General features: G+C 42.9%; 1 protein-coding gene across 8 annotated transcripts in view; it reads left to right on the top strand.

The window, feature by feature from the left end:
* The window catches only part of Ino80d (INO80 complex subunit D), a 63,996-nt gene that overhangs the window by 2,976 nt on the left and 54,534 nt on the right, over positions 1-6,486 (top strand). For 5 of the 8 annotated variants that reach the window (XM_021169692.2, XM_021169608.2, XM_029474898.1 and 2 more), the window contains exon 2: positions 5,800-5,903. The exons of 2 other annotated variants lie outside the window; for them this stretch is intronic. The gene's annotated coding sequence lies outside the window, so the exon portion shown is untranslated. Of the gene's footprint in view, positions 1-177; positions 749-5,799; positions 5,904-6,486 lie in introns of those variants that run through there. One more of the 8 variants, XM_029474903.1, reaches the window with a different exon arrangement.

Below are 6,486 nucleotides of genomic sequence, written 5' to 3'. Positions count from 1 at the left end.
ATTTAGGAGGCAGAAGCAGGTGGATCTTAGAGTTCAAGGCTAGCCTGGTCTACACACAGAGAGAGTTACAGGGCAGCTAGGACTACACAGAGAAAACCTGTCTCAAAAAAAAAAAAAAAAAAAAAAAAAAAAAAAAAAAGAAAGAAAGAAAAGAAAAAAGAAAAAAGAGAAGAAAAAGTAGATGTTTAACTTATAAGTCTGAAATAATCAACTTTTCTGTGAAAGGTTTTATAAAGAGATTTGTGAATCCTGTCATCACTGTTCTTTTTCCAGAAAATTATATTGCTGCTATTTTAAAATTTTTATTTGTGTGTGTGTGTGTGTGTGATTTTTGCCTGCTGGTACGTTCCTCTGTGCATCATGTGGGTGTTATGCCTGAGAAGGCCAGAAGAGGGTGTCAGATTCCCCAGAATGGGAGTTCAAGATGGTTTGAGCAGCCACAGAAGTGCTGGGACTGGTCTGGGTCCTGAGCAACAAATGCTGTCGATTGCTGAGTCCTCTGTCTGGCTCCTATTGCTGCTAATTTGAAAGGATTGAAAATTTTAGTTTAGATGGACTTAAACAATCTGAAGTCTTAACACGTAAACACATTAGTCCATGCAAACACTTGAAATTCATCCTTCCCTAAGATCCTGTGGGCTCAGCTCTGAGTATGGAGGCCTGCACTGGGGGTCTTAGATACCGGAAGCCCAAACATCTGCATCTGAAGACAGCTGCTTCCCACACCTGGTAGCCTGGGAAGCAGGAGGTGAGCCTGGCAGGGGGGTAGGGGGCCTGCACGGGATGGAATCTAGGGTGAATACAGCTCTGTTGTCAGAGCACAGCCCAGCCGCCTCCCACTGCATCAGCTGTGGCTGTGTCCCAGAGGCCTCTGTGTAAATGCTGACTTTAGACAATGCTCCTGGCCACTTTGAGATTTGGGAGAAATTTAAGTTAAAATGCTAGGCATCCTGTTTTTCCTTCCCTGATTCAAGGTGACAGATGCTTGGTTCTAACTGTTTTGCACAATGTGATTGATCTGTTTGTCTGTCTAGTTAGTTAGTTATGAGAAAGGGTATATTTTGGAGACAGGCTCTCTCAGCCTGGAGCTCCTTGGGTTAAGCTAGCCTTTGATTCACAGTGCTCTTCCCACTTGTGCTGGCCTTATGGATGGGATTTTTACTCTTAAAACTAATTCTTAGTCAGAGATGGTAGTGGATGCCTGTAATCAAAGGCTAGAGAAGTTGAGACCAGAGGATCTCAAATTCAAGGCCAGCCTGGCTAGATAATAAACAGTATAATCCTGCTTACTCCTCCCCTCCCCCAGTCCCTCTAGGGAAAACCTGCATCTCTTTTGGTGAACTCTAGCCACCGTCGTGTGGTTGTGCATGGTTGGACAGGGCTCTGGACTAGGCGCTGATCCCTTTTCCTCTTAATCTTTGGTTTCTTTATCAGGAAAGGAAAATAAAATTCTTCGCTATAGGATTAGTGATTTTCTAGCCCACCTACATTCTGTAGTAACACTATCTAAGGAACACCTTGTTTGTTTGTTTGTTTTTTTCTTACTAAAATACACACTTACATACAACATAAGCATAAGCTTAGAAAACGAAGAAAGGTAGGAGTCGTGTCGTGTGCATGCTTTCAGATGGTTAAAGCTTAGGCTTTAGAATCGCAGTGGTCTTTAATCTTAGTGATGGGGCACCTTATAATTAGTCCTTTACAAATGTTACTGTATTTTATTAATGTGTCTGTGTGTCTGTGTATGCCACAGCATGTATGTGAGGGTCAGAGGACAACTGGTGGGAGTCACGTTTTCTGATTCTGCCGGATTGGTCCCAGGAATTGAACTCAGGTTGTCGGATTGACAGGAAGCATCTTTATCCACTGAACTATCTTGGCAGCCCCTAAAACTAACCTTACTGTACAAAATAATCTTAAAAGATTTCTCTTGTGTGGTGGCACATGCCTTTAGTCCCAGCACTCAGGAAGCAGAGGCAGGAGGAGCTTGGTGAATGTGAAGCCATCCTGGTCTACTACAAAGTGAGTTCTAGAGCTAAATACGGAGGCCTTATCTATAATAATAATACTAATATCTATCATTTATAGATTATCATTATTATTTTATTATATTATTATTACTAGAGGCAGGCTGGAGAGATAGCTCAGCAGTTAAGAACTTTTGTTGCGCCGGGCGTGGTGGCGCACGCCTTTAATCCCAGCACTCCGGAGGCAGAGGCAGGCGGATTTCTGAGTTCGAGGCCAGCCTGGTCTACAGAGTGAGTTCCAGGACAGCTAGGACTACACAGAGAAACCCTGTCTCGAAAAACCAAAAAAAAAAAAAAAAAAAAAAAAAAAAAACTTTTGTTGCTCTTCTAGGAAACTAAAATTTGGTGTCCAGCACCCGCAGCGGTGCTGCCTGAAACTTTAGCTCCAGATGTTCTGAAACCCTCTTTGGACCGTAGCACCAGCACTCACACCTTCATACACCAGCATATAGATACAGTCTTGTCCACACAATAGCAATGAAGAAGTAAAGCGCTAGAGACATGGGTGACAGTGTCAGCCGCTCTCCCAGGAGACCCAAGTTCAGTTCCCAGTTCCTGCCTTCCCAGCTTCTGACTGTAGCTCCAGATCGTCAATGCACAGGCCCAAACACAGACCCACACATACTCTCATGATTTGAAATAAAAAGCTACTGGTTTTATTAATTTTAGCTTCGAGTTAGAACTGGTAGCTCGTCTGCAGTCTCAGAACTTGGGAGGCTCTGGCAGGAGTATTGAGAGTCAATGTCAGCCTGAGCTGTTTGCGTGAGTTCAGGCCGGCCTGGGCCAGGGTGAGACTTGTCTCAAAGAAACCAAAACTCTGTTCGTCTTACCTGTCCTGTAGCATGGCTGTGGAAATGAGGCTCTGCACTTTCAGAATGGCGAGTTTGCTTTGCTCCTTTAATTCTGTGTTTCTTTTTTTGGTAGCACCAAATTTTGAACCCAGGGCCTTGTGAGTGCTTTGAATTTGACATCCTCTCCGCTTGTGCCCCTTAAGAACAGAGTTACTTTTGTGGCGTTGAAGACCTGGGTAGCTTGTGGCCATGGTAGGCTGATTCTGGAGTGGCCTGAGAAGGTGACAGGAGTCATTGATATTCATTCCTCTAGCAGATCAGCTGCCTTTGCCACTTCCTAGCCTGACAATAAAACAAAACAAAACAAAAACCCATTTTTACTTAGTTTGATTTAAAAAGAGTCTCTAGCATAAATATGACTTTGAACCTGCAGAGTAGAGATTTTAGGCCTGTAATGTTACTTACTTATGGGTCATGGGTATTGCTTATTGAGCCCAGGGCTTCTAGCTGTATCTCTAGGTAGTTCCCCCTCCCCTTTCCTTCCCCTATCTCCACCCTATTTTGGTGGGGAAGAAAACTGAGTATATTTACAACCTAGAATGATAAGGAATGGGTTATTAACCTAGAGGTTTTTTCTACCTTGGCTAGAGAGGCCTTCCTACTAGGGTTTTTGCACTGGTCTTTCTGCCCTAAGCAAATGGGAGGAGTTAGGTATTTCAGGAGGTGGGACCTGCAACTCTGAAGAAGAAGTGCCGAGGGACAATAAATAGAGTGTTCTCTGTTGCAAAGTGTGATTCTGTGTGGCCTTGGAGCAAGGAATGTGGAATAGTGCTGAGTGCAGACTCGGCTCTCTGCTGGTAAGGAACATGGGTTCTGTTGATCTTGAAAGTCTTTGGCCAGATACATTTACTTAAAATAGAGCTGATCGGAGTTGTAGTTGCATAGAGTAGGTAGAGTAAGGGAGGGCAAGACTGGATGGCCAGCGAAGAGGCTTGGAACTGAGGTGGCTGAGAGCCAGAGAGCAGGGGGTGGGGTGGCAGAGGCTGTTAGAGGGTCGGCTGGCCTCAGTGTGGCTGGGTGGGAGGGCAGCTGAAATGAGAGAAAGAGGTAGATCTGAAGTAGTGAGTCTCAGGCAATGAAAGTGGATTTGTGTGCGTGACTTCTATACATTGATTTGGAATCTGGAGTCAGATACAAATGAAAAGTGAGAATAACTCCCTGAAACACCTTGTGTGACTTATACTTTTGCGTGTATAACTTAGTGATTTTATAGATTAAATATCATAAAATAACTTGGTTTTGGATGTTTATTTAGAAATTTCAACTAGCTACTGACCTGAAAATATTAAATTTTGTAAGAAATTTTACATTCTGAAAATTCTGAAGGTATTGGAGATAGGGATAGATTTCAGTTTTAAATTTCTTTCTTTGTGTGTGTGTTGAGAGAGGGTTCATATAGCTGAGTGTTCTTGAACTTGTAGCCAGCTTCCCACAGAACTTCTGTTTTTTTCTTTTTGTTTTCCTTTTTTTTTTTGGTTTTTCAAGACAGGGTTTCTTTGTGTAGCCCTGGCTGTCCTGGAACTCACTCTGTAGACCAGGTTGGCCTTGAACTCAAAAATCCACCTGCCTCTGCCTCCCGAGTGCTGGGATTAAAGGCGTGCGCCACCACGCCCGGCTTTTGTTTTTCTTTTTGTTTCTTTTTTTTTTTTTTTTTTTTTGGAGACAGTATCTTACACTAGTTCTAGCTGGCCTGAGTGAATTCACAAGAATCCTCCTGCCTCAACCTCCCTAGTGTTGAGAGTATAGGAATGATGAGCCACCACACCTGTGAAGTCTGCTTTTTTTTTTTTTTTTTTTTAAATTCAGTAACTTGCTGAAACTTGTTTGAGTTGGAGCCTTTAGAAGAGCAGTGTTTGCTGAAGTCTGCCTATGGTCCACTTATGCCCCACTGTAGGCCTTTCATCACCCTAGAAAGTGAGATGAAAAGAAGCTTGGCCAGCTTTGTGCTGGGTGTGGAGGCCAGAGACGGGAGGCCAGGACAGAGAAAGTGTCCAGGCTGTCAGACGCTCCGCTCCGGAGAACCACCAGGAGAAAGGAAAAGTGAACGGATTCAGGAACTGAGGAAGCAGCCTTTGGCTTCAGATTCTTAGAACAATAGAATCTGAGTTTAGTCACAACTTACTGTTTCTCCTTAGTGGTCCTGCAGTGTAGGATTTCTGCAACAGTTGTGGCTCGGGCAGGGATTCAGGAAGCATTTGTTGTAAAGAATTATTAACTGGAGCTGATGACTCTTCTAACCAAATCAGGTGTGTGTGTGTGTGTGTGTGTGTGTCCACGTGTGTATGCATGGGGATTACTGGTGGGCTGTGCGTGCTAGTGAAGAAGCCAAGCATTGGCACCAAACATTGTTCCAATGTTTTTTTGGTTTTTTGTTTTGTTTTTTTCCTTTTGAGACAGGGTCTCACTATGGGGCCCTGGCTGTCCTGGAACTTACCATGTAGACCAGCCTGGCCTCCCATTCACAGAAATGCACCTGTTTCTGCTTCTCAAATGCTGGGGTAAAAGGTGTGTGCCACCAAGCCCGGCTTCTGCTCGTGTTTTCTCTCAGAAGGAAATCAATACCTAAGTGCTCTTTACAAAGCTACAAACATTTTTTAGATGCAGATTTTAAATGTGGAGCACAGGAGAAACTTGTCAGTGCATTCTGCAACTCCAGCCCCAAGGAGGTAGGAGAGCGGGATTGGGGAGAATTACACTGTACCATTAGGAAACCGCTAGCAGCAGGGAGAGGGCAGTTTAGCCCTGTAGGTTGGAGATGAAAATGATAATACTAATAAACTACTACTTACTACTTCTAATAGTAGCTAATGGTAAGTGATTACTGTGTGCTGGGTACCATGCTAAACACGTGTTCTTGAACTACCTAATTTAATTCTGCTAAGCAACTCAATGAGGTACATGCAGTTATCTTCCCTTTACAGATGAGAAAATTGACCAGATTTGAGCCCCATCCCTGATTCCTCCCAGAGGCAATGAGTAATCTCTCCGCTGCATAAACTACCCTTAACCCTTTCAAATAAATCAGGTAAGGACATTTAATTAATTTAAATTCATATTGTGAATTTATTTGTACACCAGTCTTTTGAGGAGTCGTGGGCACATAACATTTATTTTTAATTATTTTGGCATGCGCTTGATCATGACTTCATATTTTTGGGAGATGGGCAGGTTTCTCTTTTAGTCTTAGCTGTTGACATATTTTCATCTTCAGTCAAATTTTATTACATTAATGTATGGGTGTTTTGGTTTAAGAATTAGTATAGTCTATTTAGCCACTTTATTTTTTTTTCTTGATCAAATTACACTCAAATTCACTTTAAAAAGACCAAGTAAAAGAAAACCTTATAGCTTAAAGTCTATAAGTAGGAGACTGTAATTTTAGAGGTGGCCACTCTTGGATAATATTGTTGCCATTTTCATAGAGTTTGTTAGAAACCAAACATCATGTACTGGCTAGTTTTGTGTCAACTTGACACAGGCTGGAGTTATCACAGAGAAAGGAGCTTCAGTTGGGGAAATGCCTCCATGAGATCCAACTGTAAGGCATTTTCTCAATTAGTGATCAAGGGGGAAAGGCCCCTTGTGGGTGGGACCATCTCTGGGCTGGT

The sequence above is a fragment of the Mus caroli genome, chromosome 1 (assembly GCF_900094665.2).
Source record: "Mus caroli chromosome 1, CAROLI_EIJ_v1.1, whole genome shotgun sequence".
In the NCBI taxonomy this organism is placed as follows: Eukaryota; Metazoa; Chordata; class Mammalia; order Rodentia; family Muridae; genus Mus; species Mus caroli.
The sequence above is the reverse complement of the archived record's forward strand: the minus strand, read 5'-3'. Positions and strand labels throughout refer to the sequence as shown.